This window comes from Staurois parvus, unplaced genomic scaffold, assembly GCF_062004578.1.
Source record: "Staurois parvus isolate SC_StPar_1 unplaced genomic scaffold, SC_StPar_1.0 ptg000576l, whole genome shotgun sequence".
Classification (NCBI taxonomy): Eukaryota; Metazoa; Chordata; class Amphibia; order Anura; family Ranidae; genus Staurois; species Staurois parvus.
The window spans coordinates 221,129-247,580 of record NW_028318372.1 but is presented as its reverse complement, the minus strand read 5'-3'; the positions used below and the strand labels follow the sequence as shown (position 1 = coordinate 247,580).

The following is a 26,452-nucleotide window of genomic DNA, read 5'->3' as shown; positions in this document are numbered from 1 at the left end:
TGTGTCCAGGCTTTAGGGACACCTTTTATATCTATGGAGTTTTCATCCTAGAACACAAAGTTAGGACTACAGGCAACATTCTAATATCCATGCCATGAAAGATGTTCTGTAATTCAGAGCAGATAACTGGGTACAAAGAATTTGATAACCATACAGCACAAAGCACAGGAAGATATTAACCAACAAGAATTTCTGGCAGGATCAAATTTATTCCCATTCAAACAAATTCAACATGCTTTCAATGGTATATTTTTAACAGAGGAGCCAAATTAAAAAAAAAAAGTTAATGGTTAGGATTTGCCTACACTTAAAAAAAAAAAAAAAAAAAAAAAACACCTTCAGAACAGTTTGAGTTTCTCATTTAACAGTTGAGCCAAGATTTACAAAAACAGGAAATTTCAGGAGAAAGCTAGAACCCCTTACAGTATTAAGGAAGGCGACAATATTTTTCAACATTCTGTTGAGCAGTTTGTATTTAAAATTGAACGTTCTCTGGTCTTTTCAAGTTGAAATCCAAAAGGTTAAGTCATACATGACTGTTAGAAGGGGAAAAAAAAAAAAAAAAAAAAAAAAAACACAAACGAACTCATTACAAACTTAAATAGTAAAAAGCATCAGTTTATAAATGCAATGCATTTTCAAAAGTGAACTACAAAATTTGCATTAAAAGTTGAACCAACCAACAGCTCAATTGGTACTGACCATATGTGATAAAGTGGCAAATAGGAAATGAGTTCTTACATGTGCTCATCAGTATCACTGATACTGTTGCATAAACCCTCCTGCCCACAATAATTGACTAGGAAGGAGAGAAGGAGGTCTGCCTAATCATGTGTAGCCAGGTGGTTGAAAATAAGCATGTAAAACACTGGCTGCAGGTCAACATATTTGCTGCCTGCAAGTGTGACTGAGACTATAATCCTGTGCACCAACAGTACAACTGGGCCCAATGGTAGCCAGCTGAAGAGTTAGGTGAAGGTCTCGGTGCAGCATCTGTAAAAGGACAGTCTCTACTCCTAATACTTATGTTAAGGAGGTACCTCAGGTGTCAATGCACCATATCCTAGCCAGTTTCCTAGAGTGCACTTTAAACTAGTTGTAGTGCTATTATTTACATTGCAGTTAATGCTTATATGAACAGTTTTTTGCAGACTTTGATGATTCACGAGTTAACTCCAGTTTAGTGGTATGAACTGAACATTACCTTGACGTAGTGATTATGGGTTAGCATAAATGGTTTGAGCATAAATAAGCATGCAGAATGTAGATTCATAAATAAGCATGCAGAAGGTAGATTCAGACAGTCCACTAGCCAGCATAGTCCACTGAAACTACAAGTTCATCTGCCACTGTGGCAGACCAGACTCAATTTTTTCACAGATCCCTGTGAATAAGTGACATGGTTGTGTGGGTGGAGCCACACAAATTTTAAAATGTGACAGCAGGTGTGGGAAAAAATGAAACCCAGGGATCAGAGGTGAGGCGTTAATTTTTTAATTGTATACTATTTAACTTATCCTTTAATTTAAAAAAAGGAGAGGACTTATTGAAGTACTGTGAGTAAACACAGCTTGTCACATTATATAAACACTCATGTACAAGTTAGCCCACTGTCCCTGATCACCAACCCTTAGTGTAATGCAAATAAACAGTGCAGCCAGCCCCGTCACACTTGTACCAGTGCTGCAAGTAACACTGCCAGCCCCAGCATCCTGATCACCACCATACCAGTGTCAAAGCCAGTTTTCCCAAATTGTTTCCACTATTGTGGTGCTCCAGGGCCTCCAAAAATGTGATGAATGGGAAATTAGAGTAATTTGTGCCCCTTGAGGCTTGGTTCACACTATTGCAGGCTGTGCGGCTCACGTATGCTGGGGTTGCTGTGCTTGCACATCTGTGCAAAAAAAAAAAAAAAAAAAGTGCATTCATTTTTGAGAGTGCAACTGCAGAGTCTGACCATGTGGTTCCCACACCCGCAATTGTGCATCGGGCTGAGATGCCATTCAGAATGAATAGCAGTGCAATTTGGTTGTGGGAACAGGTGCAATTCCCATACCTGCAAGTTTTACCTAGCTTAAGTGTGCTCCTTGGATTGTGGAAATTCTGAAGAACCCTCTGCACAGTGGTATATACCCTTTCAAGCAGACTATGCAACAAATAGGGATTTAGGTCACACATTGCAACACATGCTTAAGCTGGCCAACAGCGTCAAAGTAATCCCTCTATGACCAGTCCTACTCTGCCTACGCAAATGCTACTGAGGACACAATGCTAACATAAGGGAAAAGAGTGGGGGGAGAGTTCCAGGTTTAAGTCTGGCTACTGACCCAACAATACAACAAAAGATACCTGTGCTCAAATCCCAACAGCTAGTGCATGCATTTATCCATCAGGTGCTAAAGGGGAGTAACCACATAAACACTAGAAATTCTGAAGGACCCTCTGCACACTGGTACTTTGATGCAGTTGGCCAGTTTAAGCATGTATTGCAATGTGTTAACTAAATATCCCTATTTGTCTCATCAGGTTGGGACTATTGCCTCCACCTGGTTCTGGAGGCCCATGGAAGCTTCCAGAAGCCAGTGGGTTGAGATCCAAATATGCATATTTGTGGGAGGCTGGGAGTCTGACCAATCCTAGGCTAAGAGGTCCTGGTAGTGTGGTAAGGCCAGACCATAAATATGAGAGGGGTGGGGGGACTTTACCTCCAGGTTGGGCTTGGCCAGGTCTCATCAACAGATCAGTTTGAGGAGGATTCTCATCTTAGTAGCTGGGAGCAAGAAGGGCAGTACATCAGCACACCCAGGGATTTCCAAGGCGAGAGACTGCCATATGTATCAAACTTTCAAAGGACGGCGCTGTGCTTAAAGTGGTTGATTGCAGCACAAGGGAGATCAATCATGGCTGGAATGCTTGCAGACAGGAGCATGAGGGTGCCTTGGTCAGACCACTGCCTGATGTCACCAATTTCTCAGTACTCCCTATCCCCCCCAGTAGTTCCAGAGTGGCTATCACCTTTTGGTATCAGCTTTCACCTGCAGGGCTGAGGGAATGTTGATCAGAAGATAGGTAAGGAATCAGAAATGCCCTTTAGGTGTAGGAAAGCCACTGCTTTGGCTAGGACCTTCACAAAGATCCTAGGACATGCTGCCAGACCAAAAGGCAAGCACCCTGAATTGCCAGTGATGAGCCCCTTGCCCGGTTACCACAATAAATCTCAGGAATGCCTGATGTTCAGGGTGAATTAAAACATGCAATTAGGCATCCTTGAGATCCAGTGTTGTCATTAAGGCCTCTTTTGGGAGATTTGTGGACTTTGTAAATACTCTCCATGGAAAATGAGAGTATTTCCCTGTGGGTTTGCAGGCTACAGATACACGCATGTAAAACCACAGTACTGTTGGTCTTTTGGCACATGTTCTACCACATGTTGCTCCACCAGTTCTTGAATCCCTTCCAGCTCTTTAAAATGTTCCTTGGGGGATGGGTTAGCATACTTATTTGTGGGGGCCGCAGTGAGAATTCTAAGCAGTAACCTTGTATTAGCTTGCAAATGTAGGGACTGATATTCCTTCCACGCATTGAGACAGTCAGCTGCAACTTGAACCCCAATGTCAATTTTGGATATTTACTGCTAACCCTGGGAGAGGAAAACAGATTACCTCTGCCTACCCCTTGTTGGAATCCCTTTTGGGGAAAAAAAAAAAAAAAAAAATCCCTCTTAAGCTTTACCTCCCAAGGATTCCCTCTCCCCCTTCTCAGAGGACCTGGACAACAGTCTCCAGCCCTAGACTGAACAGAAAGGAGCCATCAAAGGGCAGGCCACAGTTTGGATTCTGGATGTGAGGTCACCCTCCCGTGCTTTGACCCAAATGGCCTGCCTGGCCAAGATAAGGTGGCCACTTTGGTTGAAGCCCACACTTGACTCAACCTCCATATCCATGTGCAGGCAATGACCTTCCCCATTATCACAAGGGAGTCATCCAACTTGGCTCCCTGCAAGAGGTGTTTTGCAAATCTACCCAAAAATCTGTATTCTTGGCGATGTCACCCCTAATTCCAGATTCATGGTTGATGTGTTAGCATCCCATGCCTTCTGCAGGAGGATCTCTGTTCTACAGTCCATTAAATCATTGATGCTGCTGGAAAACAAGGTCAGACCTCTGATAGCTGAGAGTGCAGCATCCAGTTTGGGGATCTTAAAGAATTTCTCATCTTCATCCTTAAAGGAAATATCCTTTTCCAAGTTTTAGGTCTGACCTTTCAGGCTTTCCACTCCTGCATTAGGTTCTTTAGGGATTGGTGGAAGAGTACACTGGACTGGGTCTTTACTAGCCCCCAGTACATCTTGTCCTGAGGACTCCTTGGGAGGTTCATGGATCTCTTCTGCGGCATCAAATGCCCGGAGAAAGACAATCTTTCAGAACAAAAGTTTCTGCCTGCTCCAACCTCCTCACTGGCCTAATCTAGGTCCATCTCTCCCTGAGAGTTGTGGTTTGGCCTTGCCAGCTCTTCCTTCTCCCCACTGACACTTCTCCATAGCTTGGGCTGAGGGGGGGGGGGGGGGGGGGGGGGGGGGGGGGGAGTCCCTGTGAGGCAAGGGGAAAGTGTGGTCACCCTACCCCCCAGGAGGTAAGGCTTTTTTCTGAGGATGTCCCTTCTAGGTCTGGCTGGGTCATTGATGCATGGAAGGATTTAATTGTGGCCACAATTTCAGCCTTCATGGAAGCCAGGAACTCCATCAGCCCAGAGGCTGCATTTCCTGAAGCGCTCATGCTCACAGAAGGAAAGGCGGTTTGTCAGTGGCCTTCAGGGCTCCACTTAGGGACTCTAAGGGGAGAAGAGGAAATAGAATTTTTCATCCTGAGTACCACCAATGTAATCTTGTCTGCAGCCACCGGCAATGTCTTTCCCTCCTCCTTTCCAATCTGAGACAGTTAGACTCAAACTCTATACTAATTTCTGCACAACAGACTGATGCCTACTCTCAGCCACAACACAGGCCACAACAACTTCTTCCCACTTCTGGGTCATGTGCCCCTGCTCAGCCTATTTCCAGCCATGTGACTAAAAAAATCCTGTGATCTGAGACTTGGAGCTCATGCCACCCTCCCCCTTCTGGTTCAATGATCCCAGTGAGTGGAGCATTTATCTTGCTGGCAGTTCTCCCAGTTTTTGGAAGATAGGTTCAAATTGTCAGTTTATGTTTTGTTGTCTGACATAAAGGGAGATTTTTCTTCACTGCTACACAGATGCAAGTAGTGAGATCACCCAAGAGTTATCACTGTAACAGCTGTCAGAGGATTTACCTTCACTTTTTCTGGCAACTTCAACATTTTGGAATTCTCATTCCTTTCTGTCCAAGCAACAATGGTCACTGGTGCAAACAGTAAATCTCCCCAGTGGAGATGCAAAAAAAAAAAAAAAACCCTATACATACATTTGAGACTATGTAGATTACCATCAAAGATTTTCACCTGTTTCCAGACTTATGTAGACTCTGAATAAATCAGACATACTGATGCCAGACAAGATCAGTGGCTGCCTACAGGTTTTCCATTTCTGGTCCAGTGAGTGTCTTTGAGCCTGGTCTGATTTACTAAGTCACTTAAAGGAATAACAGCGCTTGCTGGTAAAATATGCATTCACGGCTTTATTTTATTATTTTTCATAGGAGCTGGAAAGCATTACACCTGCAATCAGCAGAGTTATTCAATTTTTATTCCTATACTTTTTTTGTACTAAATGTTTACTATTATTCCCCCAGAGTACTAAGACAGACTTTAGTCATCCCAGACTAGTGCCAGGAAAGAAATCCTTATTCAATGTGGTGGATTTTAGGAATTGCAAATTAAATATATTGTGCAATGTAGAATGATAATGCACAGGAATAAAGTTACCTCATTTGCAGGCGAACTCACAGGCTCTCTTAGTAGGAAACCGATTATCATTTCCTTTACAACCACCATAGATAAAAACAGAGCATTCCTTCTTAGTTCCGTTATAGTAATAGCTGCGGAGGTACCCCTTACATGGACCCTTATTTGGTGGCAAGTCACAGATTGCACCTGGAAAAATACAAAAACACCTGAATATCATTAGCAACTCAGATAATGGTTGATAAGAAGCAAAAACTGCTGGAATCTTACAGGAAAGGAGTAATCAGGGTTGGTTACCATTAGACATAGAAGATCAGAGCTCATACCTCCAACTGTCACATCTGAACCGGTGTGCAGATGGTGCATAGGATAGGAAACACTATTTTAAAAGCTCAGGAAGCTTGAGGTGATTGAGTACTGCCCATGATACTTTATTTGCACTAACATAAATTTTTTATTTGTATGTTAGTGCAAATAAAAAAAAAAAAAAAAAAAAAAAAAAAGCACAGAGTGTCCCAGGTGAATAAAACCTATTGTATAGCAGAGCTTGAAGCGATCTCTATAACAAAACAGACAAAGGGTGCCACTCTTGGTTCAGCATAACATAGGTTTATTATCCATTTGATGACCTCCCCATAGCAGATATACTGCTGCAGGGTAGCTGTGCAGAATCACGCATTTAAAATGTCCAGGTCATGGGTACATACAATTGTTCACAGTAGAAGCCGATCAGCGGGTGCCAGTAAATGGATGAGTGCAGACACCAGCTGATCATCTAGGAGACTAATAGAACACAACTCTGCCTATGTAAACAAGTCAAAGCTATAACCTGTAGCAGCAATGTGCTGGATTCTCTTTCCCTGCAAGGCAGGGAAAGAGAACCCAGCACATTACCTAGTAAAACCACCTCCCACAGTAAACATTACATACAGCTAGGCACACAGTTAACCCCCTTGATCACCTAATTGTTTAACCCTTTCCCAGCCAGTGGCATTAGTACAGTGTGTGCATGTTTTTAGCACTGATCACTGTATTAGTGTCACTGGTTCCCATAAGGTGCTAGTTGGTGTCAGATAGTGTCCTATTGTCCACAGCAATATCGCAGTCCCGCTACAAGTCACTGATCGCCACCATTACTAGTAAAAAATTTCCAACACATACACTACTTTGTAGACACAACTTTGGCACAAAACCAATCAATATATACGGTTATATGCAGCAGAATATATATTGGCCTTCATTTATGAAGCAATTTTATTTTTTACTTTTTATTGGAAATGGGTTCTAGCAGAAAAGTAAAAAAAAAAAAAAAATCTTCAAAAGTTTTAGTCTTGGTTTATAGCGCAAAAGAAATACCCCAAGAGGTGATGAAATACCAAAAAAAAAAAAAAAAGTTATATTTGTGGGGAAAAAAGTTACATAAAGTGTATGTACAGCATTGTATGACCATGCAATTGTCAGTTAAAATAACGCCGTGCCATATTGCAGAAAAATGGCCTGGTCAGAAGGAGTGTGTGTGGGGGGGGGGGGGGGGGGGGGGAAGATAAGACTTCTGGATGTCAATTGGTTATATAACAAGTGGCAACTCCTACTATAAGGCCTCTTGCACATGGTACTCATGCTTGCACATCAGCATTTCTGGACGTATTTTCAGACATTTTTTTTGCACATATACACATACCTGTGCACTATTAATATTTATGCGCATATTTGCTATTTTGTTACTCAATATGCAGTGCTTGTTGATGCTCCTGTGTGTAAAGGTACATTATAGGCAACAGACTTCGTTTTTTTACTAAAACCACCACACATGCTGTACTGAGCTTTTTAACTACTTGCCAACCGCGCTATAGCTGAATGACAGCTACAGCTTGTCCAGTTCTAGGAGGGTGTCATGACATCCTCCCAGAATGCTCCATCTCGTGTGCCCCCGACAAACTCTGATCACGTAATGTGGTAAAAGACCAATCATAGCAGCCTTTTACAATGTGATCAGCTGTGTTGAATGACAGCAGATCACTGGATAAATGTAATTGCTGGTTATTGGCTGCACTTTCCTCATGCTGTCACAGCATGAGGAAAGTACTGCTAATAACCGGCAATTGTCAGAATGGATCAGCACTGACCCAGCAGTGCCACCCACCAGTGCTTAGTAACAGGGGCGGACTGACAACTCATGGGGCCCTTGGGCAATAGGGGATCATGAGGCCCGTGTCCTTGCCCAAACTCAAAAAAAGCCCATGAAAAAAAAAAAAAAAAAAAAAAAAAAAAAGGTACCGGGGCATCTCATGGGGCCCCCTACTGACCCCGGGCAGTGCCTGAATTTCCAGATGGTCAGCCCGCCCCTGCTTAGTAGGGCCACCCAGCAGTGTAGCCTCATCAACGCACATCAGTGAAAGAAAAAAAAAAAAAAATTACCTGTTTGCAAAATTTTATAATAGAAGCAAACTTCTTAATTTTCACAGTTTGCTTAAAGCGCAAAAAAAATAAAACATCCAGTGGCGAGTAAATACTACCAAAATAAAGCTATTTGTGTGGAAAAAAAATTTCATATGGGTACAATGTAGCGCTGAAAAGTGGTGGGAATGCTCAAAAATACAAGTATATTGGGAAAAAAATTATAAATCAAATCACGAATATCACTGGAATGGAGATAGGACTGGACCCTGAAACCTGTCTTTCATAATTCAAAATTACCTGGAAATAAATATAGAGAACTGAATAAATAAATAGAGAGCTACTTAAATGCAGCAAAAAGTCTGATTCCTAAGTTCTGATGTAAAGCTGAGGCACCGAGGGAAGAGGATTGGATGAATAGAGTGGACCAGATTGCTAGACTGGAAAAACTTTATTATATACAGGAAGATAGGATGGTGACATATCATACGAAATGGGAGAAATGGGAGGAGTTCAAAGTTAAGGTAAAGGAAGGTACTGAGTAAGTAAGCATAAAGAAAAGGGAAAGAGGACAAGAAGAAAGGAGGGAAAAAAGGAGAAGGGACAAGGAAAAAGAAAATATAGTAATTGGCCTCTCTTTCCTTTTCCAGGCCTCGGTATCCAGAGGATATGAGATACAAGTAGATCAGATAGATGTCAGGGGTATACGGAAGTGGGGTGGGAGGTGGGAGGGTTAAAAGGAAGGGAGTCATGGGGAGAAAATGATATGAAATTAGTGTTTTATGAGATTTTGTAATATATTCTATAAAATATTTTACATTATGGAAATGTGTATTGTTTTACTTGAAAAATGAATAAATATTTAAATTATAAAGAAAAAAAAAAGAAAGCTGTAAAGTGGCCTGGGCAGGAAGGGGGTAAAAGTGCTCGTTTGGCAAGTGATTAATTTGCAGTGTGCAAGAGGCCTACTAAGGGCACGTGCGCATCACATTGTGCTGATGAGCCACCGTGCGCAAGATCACAGAGATCCACCATTCCAACCCAGGGTAGGACTGCTGAGTTTAGCCCCTTACTGTCTGAGGTGCTGGCATCACTTCTAGATGGCAAGGCTTGGCATCCCACATCCCTGCAAACAGCAAAACCCAACCTTCTCTTGTTTTATGCTGTACCTAGAGTGGCACCTTTGGTCTATGCTTTGTGTCACTGACATTTGACCAATGCTGGGGTATCTTTCTTCCCATTGATGCCAGAGCATTTCCTAGTACCACTGGGGTGTGTCCCCCTCCCCCAAGCCACACCCAATATTCTTCTCAATGTAGCCACACCTACCTTTCAGCTCCCTCATCATTGCTAAGATATTACACCATATCTTTGCTGTGTCAGGCTGTCCCTGATTTTTTAAACTCTGAAGTCAGAAGGCTTTTTTCCAAAACCAAAGAAATTGCAGGATTTCCCATATCAATATGAAGCTTTAAGGGGGGGGGGTGGGGGGGGGGGGGGGGAAGTGTAAAAAAGGCTAAATGCCCAAGCACAATTTTGCAATGTTGACATGTATTAGTGAAACTGTACATATCACAACTACTTTGTACATCCAGGTGAATTATACCTTGGTTTTTTTTCATTTGGTGGTAAATTGTAATGGATCTCCTGCTTTTTTTTTTTTTTTTTTAAATCCTGCCCTTTTACCCTGATCAAAACACTAACCCTGGCACTGAACTAGATCAAACCTTGATCTAAGTATTTTTGTGTATAAAAAAAAAAAAAAAAAAAAAAAAAATATTCCCCCTCTATGCCAGGAGTTAGAGATACAATGTATCTCTCCTCCATTCATAGAGAAAAAAAAAAAACAATGGGGCCAGGATGTACAGTGACTGCTCACTGATAGCCAAGCAAAGGCTATCACAGCAATCATGTGACCCAGAATCGGGAGTCCTGGGTCTCAACTGTTAGATTGGAATCCGGTGCTCTCAGGGACACTGCAGTCTTTGTGCTGGGAGTGCGCCATGCTCCCAGCACAAAGACAGGTACAAAAATATGCAGACCCACAGAAAAGAGCCCAGTTCTGTGAGGCCGCATATTTGTGTTACGTCAGTGTCAAGGGGTTAAACATGACTGAGAAAACAGGTAAACACACAGATTTACTAGAACTGGAGAGCACAAAATATGGTGAATAAAAATTGTAAAGAGTGTAGCCAGCTTTAGAAGCTGAATGGCTATCATGAAGAGCTGCACCAGATTTTGCATTCTCCAGTTTCAGTAAATCAACCCCACAGTCTCCCTTCACTCCTATGATTCTCACTTATGAGATCAACAATTTATATGACAAAATGATGTTAATATATGGAATCAGTAAAATAGAGTTTAAGATCAATGCTGGAAATCCAGTTCTAGGTGTAACCAAATTCACAGACAGGTTTATGGAAACTACCTTGCACTAATAGTTCACCAACAAATAAAAGGTACAACTAGCATGAAAGAGAAAGGGTGGGTTAGCTAAGAGATATAAATATATATATATATATATATATTTAAAAAACACTACATTTGAAACCACACTACAGCATAAAGCACATATATACATAAGTTATGTCAGCAAGACTGACCTCCTGGAGATGCTGAGATGAATTGAGCCACCAAGAGACTGGTGGCAATCACAACAAGCACCAACTTGGTTTTCATGTTGTAGTTCTTAACCACCCTAAACAACCAGTTGATGTTACTCTGTAGACTGTGCATAATCTCACCTTCCTGGAGGAAATTTATAGAGAGGAGCGACCACACCCAGAGCAGGAATGGCCAGGTCTATTGGTCAGCCCCTGACAGTGGTCTTGATACCTCTGATGGGTGAAGATCATCTTTATTGTTTCACTTCAGCAAACTATCAGATATTTTTCATTGTAGGAAATGTCAGAACTGAATTCAAATGAGATATACAAACAGAAAGCATAAAGGGTAGTCAACTAACATCTTTGGTGATGGCGAAAGCTTTGGAGATCTATGCAATCAATGCAATCAGAATGTGCAAAGCTGGCCACAGACATGAGATCACTGTCTGTCGATCGAACCATTTATTTTCATGGACATAAACCTGAATGTTCCACTAAACCAGTGTTTCTCAACTCCAGTCCTCATGGACCCCCAACAGGTCATGTTTTCAGGATTTCCCTCAGATGAAACAGCTGTGGTAATTACTAAGGCAGTGAAACTGATCAAATCACCTGTGCAAAATAATGGAAATCCTGAAAACATGACCTGTTGGGGGTCCATGAGGACTGGAGTTGAGAAACACTGCACTAAACCAAGAGTACAACCTTATGGAACAATCATAAAGCTACCCTTCCATTCACAGTAAGCTCTACTGCTTGCTGAAAAGTAATTCGAAGGTTTTTTTACACTTATTTTTAAATAGCAATTTTAAACCCTGTTCGGCTGCATTGTTAGCATTCCGTAGGCATTAAAACTGTGACTTAGGCTGGCCATACATTATACAATTATCTTCCAATTTTCTGCTCAATTTCCTTTAGATTTACCTTCAACTCTGTAGTGCAAGGGCCTGCCTAATTGGATACAACTGAAAGTGTTGTTTAGGTTTGTCCTCCTATTATATGGTTTTTGGTAAATCTAAACCAAAAATCTCCGGATAATTGTATAATGTATGGCCAGCCTTAGCTGCCTGTTTATACTGCCTACAGCTGTATGTCTAAAAGAACCCTTAGGGAACAGAATTCTGTGCAAGCATGATACAACCAACCTCAAGAAAAACTATATGAAGAAAGCACCTTATTATTATTATTATACAGGATTTATATAGCGCCAACAGTTTGCTCAGCGCTTTACAATGTAACAGGAGACAATACAGCAACAATAGAGTTCAATACAAGAGGGATTAGAGGGCCCTGCTCCTTGGAGCTTACAAACTAGGAGGGAGGGGCTACTGGTACAAAAGGTAGTAACTGTGGGTGATGGACTGGTTGGAAGAGTAGAAGATTTAAGTATTAGCTGAGGGCAGGATAGGCTTCCCTGAAGAGAGAGGTTTTCAGAGAAAAGTGAGCAGAGTAGGCGATAGTCTGATAAATTGGGGTAGAGAGTTCCAGAGGATGGGGGGAAGCTCTGGAGAAGTCCTCGAGACGAGCAAGGGAGGAGACAAGGGAGCTAGAGAGCAGTAGGTTCTGCGAGGAGCGGAGAGTACGGTTTGGGTGATATTTGGAGACAAGATCGGCGATGTAATTTTTGGCAGAGTTATAAATGGCTTTATATGTTATTGTTAATGTTTTGAAATGTATCCGTTGGGCAATGGGAAGCCAGTGGAGGGATCGGCAGAGAGGGGTGGCAGATATGGAACGATTAGTAAGGTGGATGAGTCTGGCAGCAGCATTCATGAGAGACTGAAGAGGGGATAGCCTGCGATGAGGTCGGCCAATGAGGAGGGAGTTAAAATAGTCAAGGCGAGAGAAAACAAGGGAGGGAATAAGTTGCTTAGTGGTTTCAGAGGTTAAGAACGGGCGTATCTTGGAGATATTGCGGAGGTGACGTCTACAAGATTTGGACAGCGATTGGATTTGGGGCTGAAAGGACAGATGGGAGTCTAGGATTACACCTAGTACCCTGGCATGAGGGGAGGGATTGATGATTGTGTTATTGATCTTGATGGAGAAGTCAGGGGAGGGGGCACGGGCTGGGGGGAATACTAAGAGCTCAGTTTTGGAAAGATTGAGTTTGAGGAAGTGGAGTTACATCCATGCCGATATGTCACTTAGTAGGTTAGTAATGCGAGAGGAGACTGAAGGGGTGAGGTGAGGAGTAGAAAGATAGATTTGTGTGTCATCAGCATAGAGATGGTACTTAAAGCCATGGGAGTTTATCAAGTGACTAAGGGAGGAGGTGTAGATGGAGAAGAGTAGGGGTCCAAGGACAGAACCTTGAGGGACCCCTACAGGAAGAGGGAGTGAAGAGGAGGAGCCAGAGTTATAGGTAACGCTGAAGGAGCGCTGCAATAGGTAGGAGGAGCACCAGGAAAGAGCAGAGTCTCAGAGGCCAAGAGAGTGGAGTTTTTTGAGGAGGAGGGGATGGTCAACCGTATCAAAAGCCGAAGAGAGGTCAAGTAGTAAGAGTAGTGGCCATTGGTTTTAGCAGTAGATACTTTAGATAGATACTGTAGATCAATAGATAAATAGATAGAATGAAGTCAGGACCATTTCTACACTTTGGTTATGAAATTTTCTGTACCAGGTGAAGAAAACAAATGTCAACATATTAAGGAAGATTTTAATCTAAAATCCGGATTCATAGTTTGCACAGCAAAAAGTAATTTTTGAACACAGTTGCTCTCCAAAATAATGTCCTGTTAAAATCAAATAATTGCTTTCTGAACATATTGTATATTATATAAAAACACAACAAATAATTATATATATATACTGTATCATAGGACAGTTTTGTTTTCATGAAAGGATTTGTCAAAAACTGTTTTTATTTACTGTTTACTTTTTTTATTAATTCACATGAGGAGAGGATTATCTGGATGTCCCCTATTAATAAATGGGACTTACAGATTCCAATAAGCCCCCTGCCCATAGTCCCCAGTAACCACTAGGCCAGGTTTGTGGGAAGAGGCCCTTGTCCTCATCAACATGAAGACAAGATGTTTTGCTGGGGGACCCCTATGTAGAGGGCATGTGTCCTGGTATGCAACAGGAGAGTGGCTACATGCTCATCCCTTCCTTTCCTGTCCTGCCAAGCCAAATACTTGGATAAGGGTCTGGTGTGTAATTTTAGGGGGGCCCCATGCTTTTTTTTTCTTGATTTCTTTGTGTGGGTTCCCCTTTAAAATTCAATCCAGATCTAGGATGAGGGTCTGGTTCATATGAACAAATTCCCAGCTGTTTGTTTACAAGCAAAAGTAAGACCTCTTTCACGTGGGTGAACCAATCAGTTCTTCTCATCAAGTTTTCATGGGGACCTGATCAGAAGGTCAGTGCATTCCTATGAACAGGCGGGTGTAAACGAACCTGTGTCCATTTACACCTGCCCATCTCCCGGTCCAATCTGATCTGCTAAAAAAACAGAAGGGGATCTGTCCTCTTCCATTCAGGCAGAGTGGATCAGAGGGTAGTTAGGTGTAAATGGACAGTGACTTCTGTTTATTTCTGTCCACCCTTAGAGCAGAGTGGATGTGTCCACCACCCCCTCTATGCTTCGATCAGTAAGGGTTTGTAAGCTGATCGCCTGCTGATTGAAATCTGTCCCATGTGAAAAGGGCCCAATGCAGCTAATACTGTCAAATGCAGGCAGTGTAGAGCCTAACTCCAAATTTTGTGTCACTGTAAGGATAGATTTATATATGCATCTAGATCTACCTTTCCTCTGAAGCACGATCCACATTCAGAAGTGACTTGACTAGCGATGAGGTGATGGAACGGCCTGTTTTAATCCCATTTTTGCTAAAAAATGTGCCATAATCATGTGCATTGCACATGGTTGTGGGGTGTTTGCAGGGCTTCCCTGATTGCCTGAATGTGTCATGTTTGGCAGCCTTGCCACCCAATTGCTACATGTCAGGAAATTTTTGCCACGGGAGAAAAGCATCATGACAACAGTATGTAGACACCCCCATCCTCTGCCTATTGCAGCCTAAAAGGGGAGGCAGTATTGCTCCTCAAATGTATATTTTTACTGCCCCCAACCATACATCTAGATGTGGCTTAAATAATTTGTTTGAACCAAAATTGTCTAAACGGACTATTTCCTTTAATAATAGATGTGCCTTCTGTCAGAGCTGTATAAACTGTATGTACAGGGATTTCCCATCTGCTGCCAAAAATCGAGCCCATTACATACAGGAAGACTGGTATTTTTATGAATCAATACAAAGCTTCTTCTGATTGGCTGAGGTGGACACTGTGATGTCATCCTCCAGCCTCTTCACCTCAGCCTACCAGTTATTTTCCTCTGCCAATTTATTGTTAAATCAGACTTGTATCATGGGTGAACAAAATATACCTTTGCCATAGTGTGCAAGCATGTACTGTATAGCATACCTGCACATTATGGCAGATCTCCATCTAAGTTTGCTCTCCTCTATGGATAATAGTTTCAAGAGTTTCTCCATTGCTAAAGCTGCCATATTCTCCTTGCATTCAACATTGTCTCTCTTCACTCATTGGGCAAACACTGATGATGTAACTCCTGTGTAGGTGCTCTGGAGTCACATACTTCCGGCATCCATCTCCATTCTCAGCATCTTACAGAAGGCAGGAGTTGAATATCTCTGCAGGCAATACACACCAAAACAAATTGGGAGAAGAATGGGGAAGGAGTTTTATAGTAGTTGGCCTTTTTTTCCTTAATTTAATTCTGCTTTAACCCCTTCCCGTTTGCCCATTCTACATAGATAGGGGACGGGAAGCAGTCCCGATGTGTGCTAAGGTTCCTGTACATCAGCCCGCATCAATGGCTCCTGTGCGGCTCAGAGAGCGATCACATTACCGCACGTGGTGTTTTACCATGTGACTGCTGTGACCAATCACAGCACTCAGATAGTAAACAATAAAAATGAGGGCATGAAAGTAAAGATCTCTTCTCTCTGCTCTCAGGCTGCTTATACACTGACACCCCCATGTCCCCACAATATCAATTATAAATAATGCAGGGAGGCCCTGTCACCTGTCCCAGTCTGCACAAAACACCTCCAAGCACCATACCAATGTCCTGATCACTACCCTACCAGTGTCCTGATCACCACCATACCCCAAATCAACACCCTGATCACTGCCATATGCCATACTAGCACCCTGATCATCTCCATACACCATACCAGTGCCCTGATTACCGCCATACCCCAAACCAACACCCTGATCACCTCCATACACCATACCAGCACCCTGATTACCGCCATACACCATACCAGCACCCTGATCACCGCCATACACCATACCAGCACCCTGATCATCGCCATACACCATACTAGTGCCCTGATCACCGCTATACACCATATCAGTGCCCTAATCACCAGCATACCCCATACCAGCATCCTGATCACCGCCATACCCCATACCAGCACCCTGATTACCGACATACCCCATACTATCACCCTGATCACCCCCATACCCCATACCAGCATCCTGATCACCGCCATACCCCATACCAGCACCCTGATTACCGGCATACCCCATACTATCACCCTGATCACCCCCATACCCCATATCAGCATCCTGATCACCGCCATGCCCCATACCAGCACCCTGATTACCGGCATACCCCATATCATCACCCCGATCACCCCCATACCCCATACCAGCATCCTGATCACAGCCATACCCTATACCAACATCTTGATCACCCACATACCCCATAACAGTGCCCTGGCTACTGCCATACCAGCGTCCTGATCATCGCCATACCTCATGCTAATGCCTTTATCACTGCCATACCCCATACCAGCGTCCTGATCACTGCTATATGCCATACCAGAGTCCGTTTTTTTAAGGTCTCAACTGATCACTTTTCAAATATATATCCCCTAGCTTGTAGACTCTATAGCTTTCACACAGACTAAATAATATAAACTGTTTTGAGTTATTTTTACCCCAAAAATGTAGCAGAATACATTTTGGCCTGAATTTATGGATGCAAATTATCTATTTGCAAAATGTTATAAGAAAAATTAAGCAAAACAATTTTTTTTTTCAAAATTGTCGGTATTTTTTCATTTATATAGCAAAATAAAAAAAAAACCAGTGGTGATCAAATGCCACCAAAAGAAAGCTCTATCTGTATCAAAAAAAAAAGGAAAACTATTTCATATGGATACAGTGTTGCATGACTGAGTAATTGTCACTCAAAGTGTGATAGCGCTGAAAGCTGAAAATTTGCCTGAACTGAAAAGGGGTGAAAGTGTCTGGACTTGAAGTGGTTAACAGCTATCCAGTGATGCTATTGAGGTAAGTTTAACATGGACTGTAGGTGATAACTGCTGTGGAACCTCTTCTTTTGTTGATGCTGAATTATCCTTCTGCAACATGGACAGGGTTGAACTGAATATTCATTAATGCAGAAGTGCAGAAGCTATCTTTAAGGAGACCACTTTGTAATGCTTGCATATAGAGTGTTTCCAGTGCAGGAGGCAGCCATATTGGCTGGGTCTAGAGGAGGGTGATTGGTTGATGCAACAGAGCAGGGAGAGATTGAACTGGGCTCCTGGGGGAAGATCGCTCTGTTGTGCCAACAGCCTGCAAAATGCAAAATGCAGGGAGGAAGCCACTGTGGGGACCATGTGCTGATGCAACCATTTTCCTGTGCTAAGCACCACAAGGTTGCAGTGAATGGGGAACAGTGGTGTGTGGCCAGAATTGTATGGAGTTATCTAATGCTGTGCTTCCCAGGAGAAGAGGGTTGAGACTTCTGACGCCCATCACACTTTTTGCAATACAACATGTGAGGGCACAGTCCTGAAAGAAAGCAGGTGTGTGGGAAAGAGACTGATCTGCTGCTGGATAAACTAATCCCTGCTGACCACAATCGGGCGAGGAGTCAGAGAAGCAAAAAGCCTGAGAACCTTTTCCCTGGGAAGGTGTGATTTGGATGCCTGTTGAGATCAGACTGTACTAGAGAGAACTCTCACCACTTGTAGGATGGAAAGGAGCAGCAGGATTGAAAGAGAGATCATCAGCAACTTCTATCCCTGTAAAAAACGTGAAATGGACTTTTACTGAACAGGGGTGTGGAAACTTAAAAACAAAACTACGTTGGGGTCCCAATCTACTTGTCCCTCATGACAATCTACTTGTCCTGATAGAAAAACAAAAGGGGCTTTATGACAACTTAAATTTTTAATATTTTTAACATTGCTCCGTTTATCTCCTACTCACCCCCATGCTTGTCCCCAGCACATCACCCAGGTACTAGCAGGGAGGGGGAGAGACCTTGCAGTGTAATGAACTATTGGGTGCTCATCAAGAAAGGGGAAATGTCAGGCTCTTTTATTGTTCAGTAGGACATTTAAAAAAACTAATTTTTCTTTGTTTCTGTTATAAAATAAAAAATAATCTTTCTTCATAAATTTAGGCCAAAATGTATTCTGCTACATTTCTTTGGTGAAAATAAGCCAAATCAGCGTTTATTGTTTAGTCTGTAGGAAAGTTATATAGTTTACAAATTGTGGTATATATCTGAATATCAATCAATCTTAATGTACTGATGGCCGATCTCATTTCTTATGGCCCAAAAATGTCAGGACAGTATAAATACCCCCAAATGTCCCTTTTTGGAAAGTAGACAGTCCAAGGTATTTAGTAAGAGGCATGGTGAGTTTTTTGAAGTTGTAATTTTTTTGTCATACTCTGTAATTTTATTTTTTTATATACAGTATACCGTTTCCAGTATAGTACACCCTCCTCATACAACTGGTGTGGGGGTGATCAGGGGCAAAAAAATGTATGGTTGTCTCCGAGCTGGTTGGTTGCGGCTGGAGGCCTAGTGGAATATGGTTGTCCGCAGGTGCATTTCAGATCGTTTTGGGGGTGCCTTCAAAGACCAAATACAACTCTTTATGTTTTCTGTTATAAGGAATGGTTGATGTGTTTAAACTTGATTTGTTAATAAAAGGCCGTGCTGGCCATTTTACTCCAAAAAATTGGTGTTGTGTTTTCTGTAAGTATAGTAAGTAAAGGGGATTGGTATGGAAGGGTAGTGGTGGTGTAGTGGGGTCTGGATGAACCTATCTTGGGTGCACTAGTCATGTCAATAAATCCACAGACACCTTTAACCACCCCAGTAGCAGCATGCTACATCCCTTTTCTGGGGAGAAATTGAGAAGTATACACAGAGAAATTGAGAGAGAGACAGAGAGAGATTTATAGACAGAGAGACACAGAGAAAGAGAGAGAGGCAAAGAGAGAGAGAGAGAAAAAAATATATTTATATATACTGTGTGTGTATAAATATATATATATATATATATATATATATAGCTCCCACCTAGTTAGACTGCTAGAGTTCAGGTAAATGTAAGGTAAAAACATTTTTCAGCCTTCCCCATTGTAAGAGAAGATGTGATCAATTGCTTTTGGTTGTCCTGGGTTCTGCTAGTACAGGCTCAACTATGTTTCCCTGAATCTCAATGAATTATGGGATATAGTGGGTGGTAGAGTTTGACCCTGGCCTGGATACTCATGCACTCTCAGCAAATCCCTGGTCAGGGGAGTGAGTGACCAGTAGGGGGCTAAGAGGTATTTAAATAGACGGTGGCCTAGAACAGTAGTCTCTTCTTCTTGGGGGAGTAAGACCCAGCCTGAGGGCTGAAGCACTCCTGGGCTGACAGCTACAGCACCAAAGACATACTTTTGGGATTCCAGCTCCAGTTAGAGCTTGGGAACCTCTGTCTAGAGTATCCTGAATCAGTTCAGGAAGTTTTTTTCACTTCAAAAAATCTATTCGAACATGTAGGTGCTACATACATAGTAAGCCCATTAATCAACATATGAGAAACGATTAGGCCAAATATACAGTTTTCTAAGGTAACATGAACAAATGCAAAGATGTACAGCATTTCTATATAAATTTTAAACTCCATTATAACAGTGCGTTCCGGTACTTGCGGGGGGCAAAAGTCATATTTAGTCCAACATGTGGGATTAACAGAAACAAGTTAAAGCTTTGAAATGAAAAGGGAGCAGATTCTCAAACACATGTATCTGGTAGTGCAAGCCATCTACAGTACCTTGAAAAGTATTCCTCCCCTTGAAATTTTCCACATTTTGTCGTGTTACAACCAGAAACATAAATGTATTTTATTGGGATTTTACGTGATAGAGCAACACAAAGTGGCACATAATTGTAAAGTGGAAGGAAAATTAATGTTTTATTTTAATTTTTGAAAGCTTTTCAGAGGTGTGAAGGTCTTCATAGTGCTCACAAAGTTTTAAGGGTTCACCTAGTCTAGTCACACAGAGCTGAGGCGGTTGAGTAGAAGCTCCAGTCCATGTGTCAATGCCAGTTGGAGTATTGCCCTACAGGGGCAAAAGTGCTTTTGACCTTGATTATTGATTACGGTCCAGTCTAAGACATGAGCACATATGGCTCACAGGGTGTTATGCACGTGATCCCTTGAAGCGAAGACTGTGATATATGTAATTCACTGGTGGATGGCCACAAATACATATTTATGAACTTTTCTTGTTTCATCATTTGGCACTGATTTATTTAAGAGACACTGTTTAGTTACGCTGCATCATTCTTTGTATCATAATTTGGAGGGGTGGAGTGAAAACACCTACGGTGTTGAGCAGCTACCAAGAATTCACAGATTTGTGAGCATTTTAAAAGAAAAGCAGAAAGACTGGCAGGAACACCAGGGATGTCACACAAAGGAAGCAACATAAAGAGAACAGGATACGTTTTCATACAAGTACATGGTACACTAAGCACAAATCAGGAATATGAAATGTTGGGTTTACATATTCTTTAATGTTGAAGTCCACCCAGATGCCTGACCGGCAGATAGCTCAGCCTCTCAGCAAGCTGTTGACTGCCTGAGCCAGCCACTTCTTTCCCCTCCACAGTCCAGCACTCTAGTGAGCACTGGAGGGGCACAGCAGAGAGCGGTGACTAATAGTCACCGCTCTCTGCTCAGAATGGACTGAGATCTGAGAGATCAGCAATCATGTGACTGCTCAGTTCTAGGTCTTAGAGCTAGTAGGGGACAGCTGCAGCATCGGACTGATGCTGGAGCCATATAGGCGAGTATGTAACCACATAGTCTTGTGCCCCCCCCATGTGAGCTGTCTGGGTTGGTGCCCATTTCTAGCACCTTTGTTTGTGAGTACATTCAGTTTGTTTTTTTAACATCTATTTATTTAATAAATTGTGTTACACTATGAGCGCTCCTGTGGTATTTTTGCTTTACATGGTGAATGAGTGTTGGTAGTGCCATCCATGGACATATTGGTTCCAGCTATCCCATGCATTGGAATAAACATCTATAGGCTGCTTTGTTGGCCACTGAAATCTGGTGAGTGAGGAGTTTATCTGCTTGTGGTGGAGCACTATGTTTTCAAGATTTTATCACCTTTTTTTAACAAGAACACGGTGATTGGGATTCTTATATGCATTTTGGACTTTATATTCGTTTCAAGTGTTTTATTTTGCTTTAATTGTGGGTAATATTTCATCATTTGTTCACATATCTTTTTTCAATATTTTTGTTGAAGGACCTGTGCCTACCTGTATAATTTTTGCACATATTCAATACGACTTTAGTGAAGCATTTTGGTGGATGGTTAGAAACACCTGTAGTTCAGGTTTAAAATCAAGCAGTATTGAGAAACACACACTGATAATGCAAATAAATAAAATTACCTCCCAAGCAGGTGGCTTCACATTGTTCCTTAGTCAAAAATCTGTTGCCATTTCCTCTACAACCCCCATAATAAAATTTACTACATTTGTTCTCAATGTTATTATGGTAATAGTGTTTAAACAATCCCCGACATGGACCGATTTCTCTAGGTAAGTCACAGATTCCACCTGAAAAATACAAAAACACCTTAATATCAAGTACTGTAGCAACAAAAAGAGATAATGGGTGATAAACAGCAAGACTGTTGAAACTTTACAGAAAATGTGTAATCAGGGCTGGGTATACCACTACACACAGAAGACCTAAGCTCATACCTCCAACTATCACTGACATATGACTACCTATGCTGGGGCACTATTCCTCCCATTGATGCCAGGGCATTTCCCAGTGCTGCTGGAGTATGCCCCTTCAAGCCACGCCCAAAATTCATCTCAGTGTAGCCACACCTACCTTTAACCCCACCCACTATTGAAACCGCCATATATCTTGGCTGTGTCAGGATGCCCCTGATTTTTTAAACTCTGAAGTTGGGAGGCTTTTCCTTGCATAGGACAAACATTTTTTCCAACTCCAGCCACAGACTTCTCATATCAACATAAAGCTGAGATCAAGAAATCAGGAACACACAACAAATTAGCAGAACATTAGCAAGAATTATTTTATGAAAAGACATTACTCAGTCATACATCACTGTATTCATATGAAGTTTTTGTCCTTTTGTTACCCAAATAGAGCTTTCTTTTGGTGGAATTTAATCAGCACTGGATTTTTTTTTTGGAGCTATAAGTGAAAAAAGACTGAATTTCTTTGGGGGAAAAAACACTTTGTCTTTGTTTATGTTATAACATTTTACAAATAAGTAATTTTTCTATGTATATTTTTGCCAAAATGTATACTGCTTCATTGCTTTGGTAAAAGTAACCCACATCCATGTATTTTATTTGATGTGTGTGAAAGTTATAGAGTCTACAAGTTATGGTAATAATCAAACTGATCACACCTGATCACACCTGATCACACCTGATCACACCTGATGTACATAATAATGATGGCATAATGAGTCTTTTGAAATGTAATTTTTCCACGTTTTTAGAAAATGTAGAAAGAAAATGAAACTATATATTTTTTTAATGCAAAGCTGTCCATTTATAAGATACTTCTAGCACATAGCACTTAAATAATAAACATTACTCCCCAAAATACATTCTGCTAATCCTCCTTAGTATGGAAATATCACATATATGAGACTTTTCAACAGCCTGGACACACAGAGAGACCCAACATCCAAGTAGCACCTATAGGTATTCTAGGTGACACATCTAATTTCCTGACTCCCTATTATATTTTTGAAGGCCCTGGAGCACCGGCACAGTAGAAACACCCACAAAATGACCACATTTTTTAAAGCAAACACCACAACATATTTTCTGAAAGGCATAATGGGTCTTTTGAACATTTCATTTTTTTCCACAACAAAAATGTGGAAAGAAAATGAAAATATATTTTTTTGACACAATGTTTTCAATCTATAAGATATTTCTAACAGCATGGACATACCAAGAATTACTCCCCAAAATACAATCTGCTACTCATCCCGATTATGGTCTGCCAGGTATGTGTAAGACTTTTTCAATGTCTGAACAGATTATGTACCCAACATTGCAACCTGTGTAACACAACAAATCAACAACAACTGTATAGAAAACAATGTAAACAAAAGATTACCTGTGGTTTGAGGAGAGCATTGGTCCAGGAAGCAGGCAGAGACGTGGTCAGCAGCAGAAGAAGAAATCATCCAGACAGCAGGCAGGAATATGCTCCATAAACATGCCATGGTCGGTACAGGCACCAGGCAGGAACAAGGTCCATAAAAGGTCCTAGGTCAGTACCGGCAGCAGGCAGAGATATGGTCAGCACAGCCTAAGTATTTGTCCAGGCAGAAGTCAGGAACAAGGCCCATAAAAAATCCTGGGTCATTACAGGACACAGGTAGAGATATGGTCAGCAAAATATTGGTCCAGGCAGCAGGCAAGGACATCAGGCTTAGGGCTTTGGTCATGTAGGAGACACAGGGGTAGAGGTCTTCATTAGAGATGAGCGAATTATTCAAAAATTCGATTCGGCTGATTCGCCGAATTTGCGGGAGAAATTTGATTCGATGCGAATTTATTCGCTGCGAATTTAACTTATTAAAAGGGTTTCTAGGCTTCAGAGAGCCTTTATATTAGTGCAGAACACTGTACCTTTAATTTAAATGCCCTTGGAGTCTGCTGTGGAAGAGAAATAATACTGTCAGTCAGTATGACATGCAGATGAGTGCCGTCGATCTTAGAATCACCGCACACTTCACTCATTTGGGCAGTCACGGGGCACGACGAAGAAGAAGAAGAAGAAGAAGAATGAAAAGAAGAATGAAAAGAAGAAGAAGAAGAATGAAAAGAAGAAGAATGAAAAGAAGAATGAAAAGAAGAAGAAGAAGAATGAAAAGAAGAAGAAGAAGAATGAAAAGAAGAATGAGAAGAAGAATGAAAAGAAGAATGAAAAGAAGAATGAGAAGAATGAAAAGAGGAAGAAGAAGAATGAAAAGAAGAATGAGAAGAAGAATGAAAAGAAGAATGAGAAGAATGAAAAGAAGAAGAATAAGAATGAAAAGAAGAAGAATAAGAATGAAAAGAAGAATGAGAAGAATGAAAAGAAGAAGAATGAAAAGAAGAATGAGAAGAAGAATGAAAAGAAGAATGAGAAGAATGAAAAGAAGAATGAAAAGAAGAAGAATGAAAAGAAGAAGAAGAAGAATGAAAAGAAGAAGAATGAAAAGAAGAATGAAAAGAAGAAGAATGAAAAGAAGAAGAAGAATGAAAAGAAGAAGAATGAAAAGAAGAAGAAGAAGAATGAAAAGAAGAATGAAAAGAAGAAGAAAAAGAATGAAAAGAAGAATGAGAAGAAGAATGAAAAGAAGAATGATAAGAATGAAAAGAAGAATGAAAAGAAGAAGAAGAATGAAAAGAAGAATGAGAAGAAGAATGAAAAGAAGAATGAAAAGAAAAATGAGAAGAATGAAAAGAAGAATGAAAAGAAGAAGAAGAATGAAAAGAAGAATGAAAAGAAGAAGAAGAAGAATGAAAAGAAGAAGAAGAAGAATGAAAAGAAGAATGAAAAGAAGAAGAAGAAGAATGAAAAGAAGAAGAAGAAGAATGAAAAGAAGAATGAAAAGAAGAAGAAGAAGAATGAAAAGAAGAAGAAGAAGAGGAATGAAAAGAAGAAGAAGAAGAATGAAAAGAAGAATGAGAAGAAGAATGAAAAGAAGAATGAGAAGACTGAAAAGAAGAATGAAAAGAAGAAGAAGAAGAATGAAAAGAAGAAGAATGAAAAGAAGAATGAAAAGAAGAAGAAGAAGAATGAAAAGAAGAAGAAGAAGAATGAAAAGAAGAATGAAAAGAAGAATGAAAAGAAGAATGAAAAGAAGAAGAAGAAGAATGAAAAGAAGAAGAAGAATGAAAAGAAGAAGAAGAATGAAAAGAAGAAGAATTCCAGTACAGCAAAAAGTGTATCTGCAGAGAGCTCCGCTATTTCTGACAGTTCTCTGACAGTTCCTTCACATTTACAGCGGTTGAAACATTGTATCTATTTGTTTCCGAATAAAAACATCTGTATCCTAAATGGAAACAAATAGATACAATGTTTCAACCGCTGTAAATGAACTGTCAGAATTGTCAGAGAACTGTCAGAAATAGCGGAGCTCTCTGCAGTGACACTTTTTGCCGGCTGATCGGGGAAAATTCGATTCGTGCATCCGAAGTTTGCTAAAATTCGGATTCGGTGCGAATCAAATTTTTCCTAATATTCGAAACGAATTCCACTTCGCCAAGTTCGATTCGCTCATCTCTAGTCTTCATCCCACCCAATCTCTTTGAAGCCTCCGGACTAACAGACCTTGTTCTGGGAATTATAAAACCTGGAGAAAAACTAAAAACTGTTTTTCTCTATTTGGAAATCTACTCTGAAGCCCCTCACACATGTGAGACCCCTGTGTTATCTTGAATCCCACTACTACAGTAGCAGGGAAAAAGATAAATCCAAGCGGCAGGCAAAAAACATGGTCGATTAACAGGCCGAGGTCAGTGCAGGAAGAAGACCAAGGCGTCATTGTGGATGGACATAAACATCTTTCTTATCCTTCCACTTTATGGCCAGCACTTTGTCATTTCTTAGACTTGCTGATTCCCCCTTTGTAGCCTGGGGTTCACTAAACTTTGTGGAAAGCTCCTTCTGTTTTTTTGGGAGCTGCCACAGGCCAAGGTTTTCTCATGGTAAAAATTGGGGCAGACTGGTATAAAAATTGTCTAGGTAGTTGCGTTAACTATTTTGAAAAAATGGAAAAGCCAGGTCCCAGACAATGTTTCCACTTGTGCTGATGTAGGTTGGGCACTCAGGGGGCTGGAGCTGGGAATCTTTGCCAATGTACACGTGGAATGCATACAAATATCCCATGTCTCTTTCACAAAGCTTGTAGAGTTTTACTCCATATCTGGTCCTTTTGCTTTGAATGTATTCCTTAATTCCCAGCCAGCCAGTGAAGTGAACAAGAGATTCATCCACACATATGATTTGGTCAGGGGCATAAGGTTCAGCAAATCTTTGGGAAAAAAATTAAGTAGTGGGAGAATTTTGTATAATTTGTCATAGTTGAGATGGTCTCTGGAAATGAAAATGACTGAAATTATGGAAGGGCATGATCATCTTAGAGTGACCTGGGCATTACAGAAGAATAAATGGGCATGTGGTGGATGGGGTGGGTAGACCAGTAAGAATGTCCTTCATT

General features: G+C 41.2%; 1 long non-coding RNA gene across 1 annotated transcript; it reads right to left on the bottom strand.

The window, feature by feature from the left end:
• Positions 1-200: 200 nt before the first annotated feature.
• On the bottom strand, positions 201-21,874 carry LOC149450259 (uncharacterized). Its single transcript, XR_016315268.1, has 3 exons — positions 21,630-21,874; positions 5,901-6,068; positions 201-536 (listed from the first exon to the last, which is right to left on the bottom strand). It is a non-coding gene; the product is annotated as an uncharacterized LOC149450259 (long non-coding RNA).
• Between the last annotated feature and the right edge of the window lie 4,578 nt (positions 21,875-26,452).